Genomic DNA, 16,420 nt, shown 5'->3' with positions numbered 1-16,420 from the left:
AGATATCCTCACGTCAGATCATTGTTTAAATTCTGCCTTTCTTTGTAAGCTGTAGTTTTTACATTGTAATAAATAATGTGTGTCAGTTTTTCTACTCTAAAAACTGACAAAGTGTACAAAGTCATTAATATTAATTTATAATATCCTCTAAAGGACATCAGAGCTGAGTCTGAACCGTCCGGGGATCTGACATCCTCAGTCCAGTAAATGGTAAATGGACTTGAGCTTATATAGCGCTTTTCTAGTCTTCCAACTACTCAAAGCACTTTTACACCACATGTCACACCCACCCATTCACACACTGATGGTAGTGATCGCTATGTATCCATCAGAAGTAACTAATCCCATTCATACACCACCACTGAAGCAGCGGGAGCAATTCAGGGTAAAGTGTCTTGCCCAAGGACACGTTGCTCAGCTGGGGATTGAGTCGACTCTACCAACTGAGCCACAGCCGCCCGCCAGTCTAGTATGCCCAAAGAGGAAATCTGTTAACTTTGTTGTTCTGTATTTTACGGCAGGTGGTACATCCGGGTACAGGCAGGAAGGGATGATAATTTGCCTTCAGAGTAAAAGTAGAGAATCTGAGGACTAAGACGAGCATGTTGTTGAAGACAGGAATCTCATCGTCTGAAAAATACCACATAAATGATGATCTGACTACCTGACATACATCGACATTAAAGGTGCAGGTTGTCAATTATTCATAACTTAAATAATTACGGTTAAATTGAAGATCGTCACTGTGTGAAATATCTTTAAAGGGTGAACATCAAATATAAGAACGTATGAAATAGAATGAAAATAGGACCAGAGGAGGCGACGATAAAGAAAATAAAATGATCCAAAGTATCAGAGAGTGAAGTTTGAATTCACAGATTCAGTCAGATTCTTGACCGTTCTGAAACTTAGGACGGTGTGCAGGAGGCACCTGGGACTTTCTTTCTGTTGCCGTGGTAACAAACTCGCTTGAATATCATTGGATTTTACACCCTTAAAAGTCTATTTCAGTTCAAATTGACCAATAACAATCATTATTTAGTGTTGAGGAAATTACTAAGACTCGTCACAATAAGACTCAGTTGACTCAGATGGCTTACATTGATGAAAGTTTATACATCAGAAGAATACTCATGAGGAGACATGATTCAACATCCCACTTCTGTACTCGTGTCTTGCTCAATCACATCTGCAGAACTTCTCGAAAGGCATCGCATGTATCCAAAAAGACATTATCATTATCAGGGTCATGTCACATTGACCCACCTAGACTAAACTGTGACGTCTATAACACTGGAGCAGACAACAAGTCTACCAAACATCCTTGCAGATATCAGGAAGAACAGTTGACACTCTCCAAGCTGTACTTGGTGTTCTAATAACAACTGAACTCTGTTCACTGTCTGTGCAGCGGACTTCTAGTAAGATAGTCATCCATGTTTTTATTTGATCAGGATCCCCATGAACTATTACAGTAGGCAACAGCTACTCTTCCTGGGGTCCACCATTTATAATAATATATTAGTAATATTGTTTGGTTTAATCTGTTTTTTTTTTCTATCACTTATGTATATATTTATAATCAAACTAAAATGACTATTTTAAACATTCAGAGAAAATGAAACAAATCCTGACTTAATAAGTAATCATTTAAATATACATATATTTATAGATATTAATTTATTATATTTTATATTATATTTTACATCATATATTTCAGTTTAATAGTTTATCCAGGTAACCTGGGTTCAGATTATTTCTGTGTTTGTCTATGTTTAATTTCATCCTTGGTTCAGAATCTCAATGAGTTCATTTAAAATAAGCTGTTGGAATACCCAAGGTCTTTACTCCTCACTCGTTGGCTTGAAGAGTAAAACCTCTTATTTTGTAAATAGTGTAAATAGTAATGATATAATTATCCTATCAGAAACATGGTGTAGAGCTGATGTACCCACCCACTGCCCCCCAAACTACAGAGAGGTTATCGCTCCTTCCCAAAAACGATCGACTGTTAATCAAGGCAGAGACTCAGGAGGACTCATTATATGGTACAAGTCACAGTTACACAATTCAATACAGATTCTCAAAATAGAAAAAAATTACATTTGGCTAAAAATCTAAAGAGATCTTATCCCGACACAGAAAGATATACATGTATATGCAGTCTACATCCCCCCCCCTCTGAGTCTCCTTACTTCTCTGATGACATATTTCCCTGCCTTGAGTCAGAGATATTTCACTACCAGGACTAGGGAAATATCATCATCTGCAGGGATTTGAATGCTCGGACTGGTACACTTTCTGAAGTCATTAATAGTCAAGGAGACAGTTTTATAATCCAACAAGCTCCTACTGACCACCTCCACCTGCCTCCTAGAAACAACTTTGACCGGGCGATCAACAGGAACGGGAAGGAGCTGTTACAGCTGTGCAGAAGCCTCGGTCTGTACATCATCAACGGGCGGATAAGAGGCGACTCTTTGGGAAGGTTCACTTATTGTTCAACTCTTGGCAACAGCACTGTAGATTCCCCCTCTCTTTCAGTGCATTCACAGTCAAGACCCAGACCCCTCTAGCAGACCACAACCAAATCACCCTGTTCCTCAAACAGAACAATATGACACAGACCAAACCAGGCCAACTGTTCAACATCCCCAGGACGTATAGATGGAGCCCCGACAGCACTGAGCAATACCAAAAGGCCATAGTGAAGAGATCCAATCATTAGTACAAGACTTTATAGATTACCCCTACCCCCCCACTACTGAAGGCATATGTAAGGCTGTTGAAGTGTCTTAAATATCTAGGACAGAGATATTATAGTGATCTTTAAGTGTATACTGCGCACATCTGTTAAAGGGGTTTCCTTCAGTGGAAAGTTTGTTTAGAGGTGTGGTTCGCAGGATGAGTTATGAGTGTCAGGAAATGTTTAGAGCAAAGCTAGGATCCCCCGCAGTGGAATGTGAACAAATGGACCCTTATGTCCAGAGGGTTTCCCAGGGACATCTAGACAGAAGATTGTACCTGTGACCTGTGTTGGCCTTTAAGTTTATGACATACATATAATTGCAGAGACCCCTGCTGCTGTTGAAGTAGGAGGGGTTGTCCTAAAAAACAAACAGATAAACAGATGTCCTCATGTGCCCTGTAACATTGTCTATAAATAGCACTCTCAGTGTATGTTCGGGAGAGATCACTTTTGGCTGTGTCTCTCCCAGGTCGAACCATGGCGAGCCTGGCGATGCTGTAACTTGTTTGTCAATAAAATGATCATTATGTAAGCAAGTCAGTGTCAACGGCGAATTTCTTCATCATCAAGCATATCAACAACAAGGGAATCCACATCAATTTTGGCGTCACGAACAGGATCAGTTGGGGCCTTCTGCAGTGGATGAGAGTTTCAGTGGGAGCATTTCTCCATCACCTCTCGTTTTTTGAGGTGTGTGTGTGTGTGTGTCTAAAGGCTGCTGGACAGTCTTGTTGCGCTGTGATTTGGATGTTTTTGAGAGATCTGTGAAGCTATGTGTGTTTGATCCGGAAATGTTCTTGTTTGTGTGTGATTGATAAATAGAATAGATGTATTATTAAATAGGCATATAAGCAGGTGATTGGTTAAAGGTGATTTAGTAACTGATAAGGGGACATTTTTTTGTTTCATAAGTGTTAAAATACCTATGAGCCTTTGTTCCAGAGGACGTTTATTTAATCTGATCTTCATCAGTGTTAAAATACCTATGAGCCCTTTGATTCAGGGGACGTTTATATATACGACTTGATAAAATATGAGCCCCTCAGAGGATGTTTATATAATCTGATAAATACTAATGAGCCTAATAAAGGACGTTTATAGATAAATATATATAGTATCTGTTTTTAACAGAAGCGGAGAGTGCAGTGAGGATAGTCTGTACATATTCAGGGAATAGGAATAGTGAAAAGAAAATCGTCTGAGAAAGTTAAAACTGCTGGCTGATTGGAGTGTGAATTTTTCTCCTCTTTTTGTCTGTTTGTGTGTGTGTATGTGACCACATTATGCTGTGAATTTTGTCTGTTCAAAAGAATGAATAGTCTTCTTTAAAATAGGTGGAGAAGTTAGTTTTTCAGAGGATACATTTTGTATTTAGCTGTTGATTGGGAGAATATTGTGTTGGTTTTTGTGTGTCTGTAGACTCTATGCATTAACTGCACTGGGTTTGGAGATGATGTTAAGTCTTTGACAGTCAGTTCATACTGGAAGCTCCTGAGAAATTTAGGAGGCGGTCCAAGAGGCGTTGCCTCAAATAGAGAGCCAATTAGATTGCTCCTCTCTTCTTCTCTCTGGGGGACACAGAGGGAAGGAAAACACACCCCCAGCAGGGAGACAGCTTTTGCCACAGATAGAAAAAAAAATGAATGACAGATAATGTGTGCATATTTTACTGAATTGTTATTGCATTGTGTATACAAATTCAGAGCGACCCTAAGACACTAAACTTTTGTTTTGTTTCTTTCTTTTGTCTTCTCTGTTTTTACTATGTTGTGCGAGAACTGGAGGAGATGGAGTGTCTGAATTGGATCAGTCCAAAAGGCAGATGATGAGAAACCTGGCATTATTTCACAAACACTGGAAGTGAGCAGATGACAGCACGTAGGGATCCTGAATCCAGCTTGATCAAGGCCAGTGCGGTTTTATCCACAAACTCTTTCAACAAACACCTGCATTTCTCTATATGTGTATACATTTCTATATAGTCAACATTTTTGACATATGCTTAGTTTGTTTTCACATATGGGGCTTATAGTATTTCTTCTGATACATCACATTGCAATTATTTAGGAGGAAATCTTGGCAACAGACTGACTAATTGAAGCATTTGGTTAATTAATGGGGTATTGATGAGTTGATTGATCATTTTTGGAGAAGTTGATTTGATTCAAATGCTGTGAATGCTGGTTTCATTATCTGAGTATGATTTATCTTGATTTGGGGCTATTTTGAGATGGAAGATTGACATTATTGCCATAATTTAAGATAAATAGGTGTGATTAGATGTATTAGGTAATAAACAAGTGCTTTTGCTTTCATAGTAAGAAGCCTTTGGTCTCCTTTGGGGTTGGCAAATTTATTCACTTTCAAGTGTGGTAACACGGTACTTTCTAAAATAGTTTTTAACTATTTCAGTTCGATTTACAATACAAGGAACTAATAGGGTCATTGTAATGTCAAAGATGGACACCAAAATTAAAAAAGCAATCACTCCTGTTGATGTAGTACAGAAGACGAATCCTCTAGTTAAAAATATTCCAAAAATAGAGGGGAAAAATGGAGCAAGCGTTGGCCTGACATTGAACAGCCTTGGCCAGTAGAGGGGACTTTGAACCCGGATGTGATCAAAACAATACAGGTGCTTGTGTCTACATATAAGGTAAATCAGAAGAAAGGTAAAATGGGAACAAGACATAAGGAGAAAAGACAAACTGAACTTGGCATTCTGCAGTTGTTTGAAAATGAGGGCCAGAAATTGTTAGAAGCTGCGAGAGAAAAAAGAGACCACAGTATGCAAGAAATACAGAAAAATGATAAGGCAGCAGGAAAGTTAATGGAAAAGGTTAACACATCCTTTTCACATACTGCATTAGCAAAGAAGCCCCCACCTTATGAGAAGGAAGTGAAGTTTACTGATGTTTATCCTCAGCTCCCAGTGATTAGACAGGAGGGCAACTATCACATCACAGATGAGAGTGATAGTGATGGAGACTTAGAGAGAGAAGGTTCTACATATCTTCACTGCTAGCAGCCAGTGCAGGGGTGGAAGATGATGGATGCAGGACTTTAAGAGAGGTTGGGAGAACTATAAATAGATGTCTTGTGAACGTAAGTGACTCTACCAGTCCAGAAACTCAGCGAGTATTGGGAAAGCAATTACAGGAACTGCAAATGACACAGAAGAAAATACAGAAGAAGTCTCAAAAGTCTGACACTTTGGGGTATGTATTACGTCCAAGAAAAGAAAAGAGACTTGATAAAATCTGTCCAGTAATTGTGCGAGGTAAAAATTTAGAGTATAAACCTTGGCAAAGTACAGATATGTCAAACATACTTGAAAAGTTACCCACTCTTCAGGATGGAGCACATCCATGGATTTCAAAGTTAGAAGAGGTTTTGGTGGGAACACAGCCTGCCATGGGAGACATTAAGAGACTTTTGGCTAGTCTCATTGGGGTCCCAGCGATGGAGGAGATTCTGCAAGCAGCAGGCCTTAATAGATATGTGGCGACTGCAGTATATGATCCAGAATTGTTAGCTGCAAGTAGAGGTCGGATGTGGAGAGCATTGAGAGATACGTTTCCAACAAACGTACACCCTGATAATATTCTCATTGAATCATTAGGCCCACAGGAAAACCCAAGAGCTTATGTGTCTAGGGCTCATCAAGTGTGGAGAAATGTCACAGGAAATGACCCAGACTTAAATCAAATGGAGCAATCAATTTTGAGAGCTAAGATACAGAAGGGGTTGCCCCTACCAGTGCGGAGCAAGTTGGCAGAGGTAGTTGGTCTTGGAAGCATGGCAAAAGGTGTGTGTACAGATCACATAGCACATCAAGTTGATCTATACCGGAAAAAGGAGCATGACCTGAAAGAACAGGACCAGGAGACTCTTAGAAAACTTAACCAACTACAGCTGGTGGACAATAAGAAAGAGAAGAAACAAGCTGTGGTTATGCAGAGTCAACCTCAACCAAATCAATTACCACCACAATCGCAGCATGAACAGATTCAGTTTCAGCTACCTCAGCTGTTATCAGTGATTCCCAATGTACCTTTTCCACAGTCAGTTTTTGATCAACCACAGATAGGAAGTTTAGGAAGAGGTAGAGGAGGAAATTTCCAACAGTCTTTAGGAATGTGTCATAATTGTGGACAGCTAAGCCACTTTGCTTGTGAATGTTACAGAAAAGAGGAAGAATAGAGGAAGTTTCAGAGGAGTATAGATAGATGCTGAGGTTGGAGAGGACTTTTCTGTTGTTTACAGGAAAGGTCAAGGAGTTAGATTTATGTTGAAGGAATTGTAAGGTAGAATAGTGAAGGTTCAGGAAGTAGAGAGATAAGTGAATGCTCAGATAATTAAATTGTTAGACCTGTTAGGTCTGATGCTTTAGGAAGCACATGGTTTAGCTCATGTGCAAGGGGGGAGTTAGGAGAAAGATTAAGAAAGAGTATGGTTTTTGGGTACTGTATTTGCTTGAGCAGATTGATTATGTCATAGGCAGGTGTACAATTTGTCTAAAAACAATGTCAGGACACCAATAGGTCCTATGTGTGAGTTAGTTGTGGATTTTGTTGATATGATAAGACCGGTAGGAGGTAAAAGATATATGCTAGTTGTTGTGGATAGATTTTCAAGATGGCCTGAGGCCTGTCCAACTAAGCGGAAAGATGCTCAGTCTGCTGCCAAGAAAGTTTTTGTGTTGTGAGGTTATAAGCAGGTGGGGTCTCCCAGACTGCATATCTTCGGATAATGGGAAAGAGTTTGTGAATAAAACAGTAAGACTAATATTGAAAAATTAGAAATTAAATAACGTCTAGGAGTTGTCTATCATCTGCGAATCCAAGGTGTTTGTGAAAAAATGAATGATGTGTTAAAAAATGTATTGTTAAAATCTGCCAACACATAGGTCTGAATTTGATGAAGGTGTTTCTGTTGGTGTTAATGGTGTTTTGATTAAAGCCACTTAGAGGTAAAAGTTTAAATTTAACTGGAGGTGACTATTATACTTTGATCCTGATGCTACTGACAATATGACTAGTGTCATAGATGCATTGAAACTCATAAGGAATTCATTTGGTCCATCAGAAGGAGCAGGATGGTCTGCAAATGCTTGGATGCAATAACAATTAGGACCAGTAGGAGCTATAGTGGTTCAGATTCTGATACTACTGAGTGGTAATGATCTGAGTGAAGATGAGGAGGTCATAGAGCTGGTAGAGAAATATCGATTTTGAATATCTGACTTCATCATTGACTCCCTATTATTTTGAACAAAGAAGTGAATGGATAAAAGGGGGGAAAATTGAATATGTTAATCATGTATATGTTAATCATGTAGTGGAATAATGTGAAAGTATGATACAAAAATGAATATATATTTGATGTTTTTGTATGTGCAAAGATACTGGTTGTTGATTTTTCTTCCTAGGACAATATTTGGGAGACCAAAGTGAGGGTGGCTAATTGTCCAGAGATCTTTCCAGCCTAATGGACTTGAACAACTAAACTTAGGACAATGGAGGATGGACATGGACAGTGGAAACCTGAATGAGGACATCATGATGAGGGGTTTCGATTGAAAAATCATTGAGGGGTTATTACAGTAGAAGCTGATGCTGCTAAAAAGCAACAGTTTTGATATATATGTATGTTTTATGTATGTTTTATGTATGTTTTTATAGTATTGGATTTTCTTCATTACAATGTAATTTGTATTATTGGTTATTATAATGTACTTTTTACTCTATAGTAGATATTTTTAGTTAAACATATTATTGGGATTAGTATTGGAGTTTTCAGGAACTGTATGAGATGCATATATTGGGACCTCAGGTGTTTTCTTTCTTTATCGATCCTTAGGGAAACTGGTGTTAGATAGGGAAAGGTCCATTGAAAGGTGCGATGGGTCGACCAGCCTGACTTTGGACAACTTTTTTGATTTTATTTCTGAGGGTTTAAATGTGTGCATTTCTATATCATCCTATAAAGTTTTTATAACCTTTTTCTTTTTGATTTGATTGGTTTGGAGTACTATATGTGGTTGCCTGGGGCAGAGGGACCGTGAGAGAGTTTTCCTGTCTAGATTGTTTGATGGATAAAAAAGAAAGATAGCTGCCAGATGGGTTTTTCGCTCTCACACTCTAGAACAAACAAATATTTTACTATATTGCTGAGGTTAAGCATGGATAGAAGTGATTCTTATGAGGCCAATTAACATCATGATTGTATGTTTTTCTGGTTTGCGAGATTATCTTCTCGAAGGGGGGAAATATGAAGTGTCTTAAATATCTAGGACAGAGATATTATAGTGATCTTTAAGTGTATACTGCACACATCTGTTAAAGGGGTTTCCTTCAGTGGAAAGTTTGTTTAGAGGTGTGGTTCGCAGGATGAGTTATGAGTGTCAGGAAATGTTTAGAGCAAAGCTAGGATCCCCCACAGTGGAATGTGAACAAATGGACCCTTATGTCCAGAGGGTTTCCCAGGGACATCTAGACAGGAGATTGTACCTGTGACCTGTGTTGGCCTTTAAGTTTATGACATACATATAATTGCAGAGACCCCTGCTGCTGTTGAAGTAGGAGGGGTTGTCCTAAAAAACAAACAGATAAACAGATGTCCTCATGTGCCCTGTAACATTGTCTATAAATAGCACTCTCAGTGTATGTTCGGGAGAGATCACTTTTGGCTGTGTCTCTCCCAGGTCGAACCATGGCGAGCCTGGCGATGCTGTAACTTGTTTGTCAATAAAATGATCATTATGTAAGCAAGTCAGTGTCAACGGCGAATTTCTTCATCATCAAGCATATCAACAACAAGGGAATCCACATCACTGTCCAAAATATGAGTTTTATCTTTGAAAGAACAGCAAAAAAAGCTGAAATGAAAGTACGAACAAACAAAAGGAAAACAACCAAAAAGAACCAGTGGTTTGACAAAGAGTGTCAAAATCTGAGAAAAGAAGTCAGAAAATTATCAAATCTTAAACACAGAGAACCTTCAAACACTCAACTACGCCTTCAGTACTTTGAAACACTTCAAACTTATAAACATACAATGAGAAACAAAAAGATCCACCGTACACAGAAACAATTAGAGAGACTTGAAGAGAGCATCGAGTCGAACTCTTTCTGGGACCAGTGGAAGTCTGTCTGTCAGTCTGAGCCTGAAGAGCTGGTCATACAGGACGGAGACATATGGACTGAACATTTCCAGCCCTTATTTGGACCTAAACCACCAGGAACTGACTCTGAAACCATTCAAATACTAGAAAAACTACAAAATATGGAACTGGTCATCAAAGACTACCAAAACCCCCTAGAGCTCCCCGTTAATTTGAACCACCTGAAAACTAAATTAAAGACCCTCAAAAACAAAAAAGCATGTGGCCCTGATGGCATATTGAACGAAATGCTAAAATACAGCACAGAAAAATTCCAATTGGCTATTCTCAAATTATTCAATTTAATTCTGAGTGTGGGATATTCCCCCGAGAGTTGGAGTCAAGGTCTTATTACACCGATATTTAAAAGTGGTGACAAAAGTGACCCTCAGAACTACAGAGGGATATGTCAATCAATCAATCAATACATTTTTATTTGTATAGCGTCAACTCATTCATTGTTCTGGCAGGCCGTCAACCGACGATCGTGAGGAGCCTAGGAGAGCTCAAGAGCTCCCAGGAAAGTAGATGGTTAGTGACTGAGATTTATAGATAGATACATGCAGTAATATGATGTACTGTATATGCACAGAGAGAGAGAGAGAGAGAGATAGAGAGAGAGAGGAGCTCAGGGTGCCAGTTCCCCCGGTAGTCTAAGCCTATAGCAGCATAACTAAGAGCTGGTCTACACCAGCACCAGCCCTAACTATAAGATTTATCAAAAAGGAAAGTTTTAAGTCTATTCTTAAAAATACAGACTGTGTCTGCCTCCCGGACCCCGGCTGGAAGGCGATTCCAGAGGAGAGGAGCCTGATAACTGAAGGCTTTACCCCCCATAGTACACTTAGAGACTGTAGGTACCACTAGTAGGCCTGCATTCTGGGACCGTAATATTCTCGAGGGGCAGTACGGCACTAATAGCTCCTGAAGATAAGATGGTGCCTGGCCATTTAGAGCTTTGTAAGTGAGAAGAAGGATCTTGAATTTTATTCTAGACTGTATAGGGAGGGAAAAATGGAATATAGCTCTGAAAGGTCGATTGGAGAAAAACAGTCGAGACTAATATCTGGTCCTGGAACTGTCTCTGCCATATCAGACGTATCTGCACCAGGTAAGGGCAGGAGGTTACCAATTTTGTCTCTGATGTCTAGAACTTTGTTGTTGAAAAAGCTCAGGAAATCATTACTGCTGAGGGCTAAAGGACTACAAGGCTCAATGGAGCCATGACTCTCTGTCAGCCTGGCTACAGTGCTGAAAAGGTGTCTAGGATTGCCTTTGTTTTCCTCGATTAGAGAGGAGTAGTAGGCAGCTCGAGCGTGACGTAGAGCCTTCATATATTTTCTATGGCTATCCTGCCAGAATAAACAAGATTCTGCCGTTTTGTTCGAGCGCCATATTCTTTCAAAATTCCGCGACGATTGTTTCAGAGTACGGGTTTCTGAGTTGAACCATGGAGCCACTCTCCGCCGCTTGACAACCCTCTGTTCCAGGGGAGCAATCGAATCAAGAGTAACTCTCAGCGAATCCACTGCACTATCAACAAACTGATCTAGCTGAGAGGGACTAAAGCTATCATAAGAGTTTCCAACTGGGTTGAAACACGGTACTGAATCAAAAGCAGCTGAAATAGCTTCCTTAAATCTAGCCACAGCACTATCAGACAAACTTCTAGAGAGCACATTTTTATTAAGCAGAGATAATTCTGGCAGGACAAAGTCGAATGTAATAAGGAAATGGTCTGATAGAAGAGGATTTTCTAGGAAAACTGTAAGGTTATGGATTTCAATGCCATAAGCTAAAACAAGATCCAGGGTGTGGTTAAAACGATGAGTAGGTTCGTTTACACCCTGGGTGAAACCAATAGAGTCCAATAGTGACATGAAAGCTGTGCTAAGGCTATCATTATCAACATCCACATGGATATTGAAGTCAACTACAACAATTATTCTATCACTGCTAAGGACTAAATCTGATAGAAATTCAGCAAATTCAGATAGAAACTCAGAATATGGGCCAGGAGGGCGGTAAACTACAACAACTAGAACTGGCTGAAAGGTTCTTGAGACTGGATGTGGAAGACTAAGAACAAGGCTTTCAAAAGAAGAAAAGTTCAGCTTTGGTCGAGGGTTAACTAAAAGACTGGAATTAAAAATAGCTGCTACTCCACCACCTCGTCCGGTGTCTCAAGGTATATGAGTACTAAAATGACTGGGAGGAGTGGATTCATTCAAACTAACATATTCATCTCGACACAGCCAGGTTTCAGTCAAAAAAAGTAGATCAATATGCTGATCTGATATCAGATCATTCACTAAAAGAGATTTGGATGTTAAGGACCTAATGTTCAAAAGTCTGCAGTGAATTTTCTGATTTTTTAGCAAAATCGTATTTGTAGTTCTGATTCTAATGAGATTTTGACGATTTACGCCGTTTGGATGACTTATAAAAACGGGTCTGGGCCGGGGGACAGACACAGTACCTATAGTATAACTACAGTTCGATTCAGAATTACAGCTATAGTGACTGGGAGACAGATCTAAGGGAGGCGCAGAGAAGCGTGTAAGACTGCAGCTCTGCCTCCTGGTCTGAACTCTGTGTTGTTGTCAGGGTTTTGGACTAATAACCTCTGCTATGTTTCTAGATAATAGAGCTGCACCGTCCAAAGTGGGATGGATGCCGTCTCTAGCTAGCAGACCAGGTTTTCCCCAAAAAGACTGCCAGTTATCTATGAAGCCCACATCGTGTGCTGGACACCACCTCGACAGCCAGCGGTTGAGTGATGACATGCGGCTATACATGTCATCACTGGTCTGATTTGGGAGGGGACCAGAGAACACTACGGAGTCCGACATCATCTTAGCAAAAGTACACACCGACTCCACATTAACCTTAGTGACTTCCGACTGGCGTAGGCGGGAGTCATTAGTGCCGACATGAATTACGATTGTATCAAATCTACCTTTAGTCTTTGTCAGCAACTTTAAATGAGATGCGATGTCGCCCACTCTGGCCCCAGGTATACACCTAACTATGCCCGCTGACTTAGCTAGCTTCACGTTTCGGACTATGGAGTCTCCAATAATCAGAGTTTTATTCTCAGCAGGTGTGTCGCTGAGTGGGGAAAATTTGTTTGAAACGTGAAGTGGTTGGTGGGGAACCGTGTGCTTCGATTTTCGACTATGCTTCCCTCGGACAGTAACCCAGCCACTGCCTCCCGGCTGCTCGGGAGCTACCGAGGGGGAAGCCAAGCTATGTCGGCCCGCACCGGCTACAGGTGGCTGGCTAACTACTGCTGCATACAATGACTCTGACTCAATGGTGCGGAGCCGTCTCTCTAACTCAGACACCCTCGCCTCCAAAGCTAAAAATAAACTACATTTCTTACATGTATCATTATCACTAAAGGAGGACGAGGAGTAACTTAACATCTGACACGTAGAGCAGGAGAGAGCAGGAGAGGGAGAGACGGAAAAAGAAGCCATTATAAAGCTAACTGCTAAGCTAAGCTAAGAGTAGGTACACAGTAACACAGTACAGAGGAGAACAGAACAGGAAATGATGCAATACGCTCACCGTAGTACGCTGCTCTGCTCAGGTGCTGCTCGCTGCTCTGCTCAGGTGCTGCTCGCTATGTGTCACCAGCTGTTTGGGCAAAGTGCTCTGCAGCATCATAAACTCCCGGATCGTTGACTTCTTAAAAGAACACAACGTCCTGTATAAAAGTCAGATTGGATTCATGCCTCACCATCACACATCAGATCATATCTTCACCCTCAGCACTCTCATTAACCACCATGTACACCAAAAGAAAATGTATGCTTGTTTTGTAGACTTCAGGAAGGCCTTTGACTCCATTTGGCATGAAGGACAGATTACTAGAAAATGGCATAGGGGGGAAAACCTATGACTTCATTAAAACCATGTATGTAAATAACACGTGCAATTAAAATTGGAAACAAAAAAACAAATTATTTCAGGCAGTACCGTGGGGTGCAACAGGGCTGCAACATGAGCCCAACCCTCTTTAACATATATATTAACACATTCACAGAAGAACTGCAGAAGTCCACAGCTCCTGGTGTGACCCTGCAGGACACAGAGGTCAAATGTCTGATGTTTGCTGATGACCTGGTTCTCCTGTCTCCCTCCCCAGAGGGTTTACAGCAGAGCCTGGACATCCTCCACAAGTTCACTTACTGTCAATATGAACAAGACCAAAATAATGACCTTCCAAAGCAGATCCAACTCTCAGAGAAACACATTCACATTAGGAAACATAGAAATCCAGCACACCAAACAATACAAATATTTAGGCTTAGTCATCACTCCCACTGGACATGTTGGCATGGCTGTGAATGAGCTGAAAGAGAGAGGAAGAAGGACTTTTTATGCCATCAAAAAAAAAAATTCAGATTGACATTCCAATTAGGACCTGGCTCAAAATTCTCAATTCAATAATAGACTCAATCATTTTATATGGTAGTGAAGTATGGGGCCCATTAACCAACCAAGACTTCCCCAAATGGGAAAAACACCCGCTGGAAGCCCTGCATGCAGAACTGTGTAGAAACATCCTGAGTCCACAGACACACGGCCAGTAATGCATGCAGGGCAGAACTCAGCCAATACCCTTTAATCATTAACATCACATTCTATAAACACCTCTAATCCAGTGACCCCCACTCCTACCAGTTCAAAACCCTTCAGTGCCAAGAGTTGAACCCAGATAAGAGTCCCCTCTGCCAGCTGATCCTGAAGCTCCGCCCTCAAACACCAGGGCTTCAGGACACACCCCAAACAATCTGGCCCAACCAAATTATCTCAAAACAAAAAGACAATTATATGAAATATTGGAAGGAAAGTACCAAATCACAAAGTAAATTAGAATTCTATTTGAGCCTAAACAGAGAGTACAAGCTGGCAGAGTACCTGAGCACAGTGAGGGATGTGAAACTAAGGAAAACCATGACGATGTACAGACTGAGTGGACACAGTCTGACCATAGAAACAGGCCGTCACAGACAGAACTGGTTACCCAGAAAGGCCAGGCTGTGGTTACTCTGCCATCACAATCTCACTTCCTCCTACACTGTGACATGTATAAAGATTTAAGAGAGACTCTCTTTGATTACATTGATAATAAATATTCTGACTTTCTCCATCTCCCTGATCCTCAGAAGCTGCTCTATCTCTGTGGAGAGAAAAGTCTGTGTGCAGTACGAGCTACTAAATATGTTCATGATTGTCACAAACTGAGACAAAATACACTTAATGTTTCATAGAAATACACTGTAAAAATAATTCATGTTATTGTTAATGTCTTTTATTCATATTTGTTGTATTTGTTTACTGTATATATTGTAATCACTTGTTGTTCAAAATGTTTTCTGTACTGCTTTGGCAACATAGATTGTTGATCTGTCATGTTAATAAAGCTCATTTGAATTGAATTGAGAGAGAGAGAGAGAGAGAGAGAGAGAGAGAGAGGGAGAGATGGATGGATGGATGAAACACAACATCTAACAACTCCTGCTGCCCTCTTTCCCTTCTGTATGTTAATTTGTACAAAAATGAAATGAAACCCCCGCAAAAGGCCTTTACAGCTGCACAGTAGAATTGATCTGCAGCAGTGTCTGTATGGAGGTTGTGCCAATTTAAACATCTGGATCTGTGCAAACTTTGAGGTGCAGTTGTGCTTATGGCAGGGAACTATCAAAACTCTGACAGTTGAATGATCCAGGACAAAAAATGTATCAGTTGCTTTGATTGCATTAAATGAGGCGATACATTGTCACATAGTAATCGATTTTATCATAAGATTCTGTATATAGTGAAGTGAAACAACTGTTATTGTATCTTAAACATAAAATGATCATACTAAAACTTTGATTGTAGATAGAACCTAATATTCATCTGAACATTCTTAATACTACACTAAGTAAAAACTCTGGTGCTGATTTTTACTTTTCTCTAGTAGAACTTGTCATTAGAAAGTAACTGAGCGTCCCAAATTGTTGAATCATTCCTTGAACCATTGAAATGATTGTTAGGTGAAGTTAATACTGTAATGCCCTGGGGTGTAGCATGCCCCCCTATGAAATCTGATTGGCTACCCCAGGTGCCACCTCAAAAACACATCTAACTATGGATAACACATGTCGTTCATAAAATCAAAATGGAGCCGTTTGGCTGTTTTTACAGTGTGAGCCAGCCTCAAGTAAACACTCGAGGAACTGCAGGATTTTGCACTTCCGTATTGACTTCATTTTTCAAGACCGGAGGTTGCTGCTTGGTTGGTGCGCACACTTCAGAACCCCCCTACATGAGTCAGTGCCACCCGAGTCCTAAAGTCTGGTCACGTCTCTGTTTGTACCAGAGGGCGTTTGACATCTAACCAACTTTGTTTAAAGGTCCCATATTCTTCTTTTTCTGGTTTTATATGCTCTTTAGTGTGTTTTCCAAGTGTCCTGTGCATGTTTAGGCACATCTATGTGCAAAAATTCAAA

This window comes from Labrus mixtus, chromosome 18, assembly GCF_963584025.1.
Source record: "Labrus mixtus chromosome 18, fLabMix1.1, whole genome shotgun sequence".
NCBI lineage: Eukaryota > Metazoa > Chordata > Actinopteri > Labriformes > Labridae > Labrus > Labrus mixtus.
The sequence above is the reverse complement of the archived record's forward strand: the minus strand, read 5'-3'. Positions refer to the sequence as shown.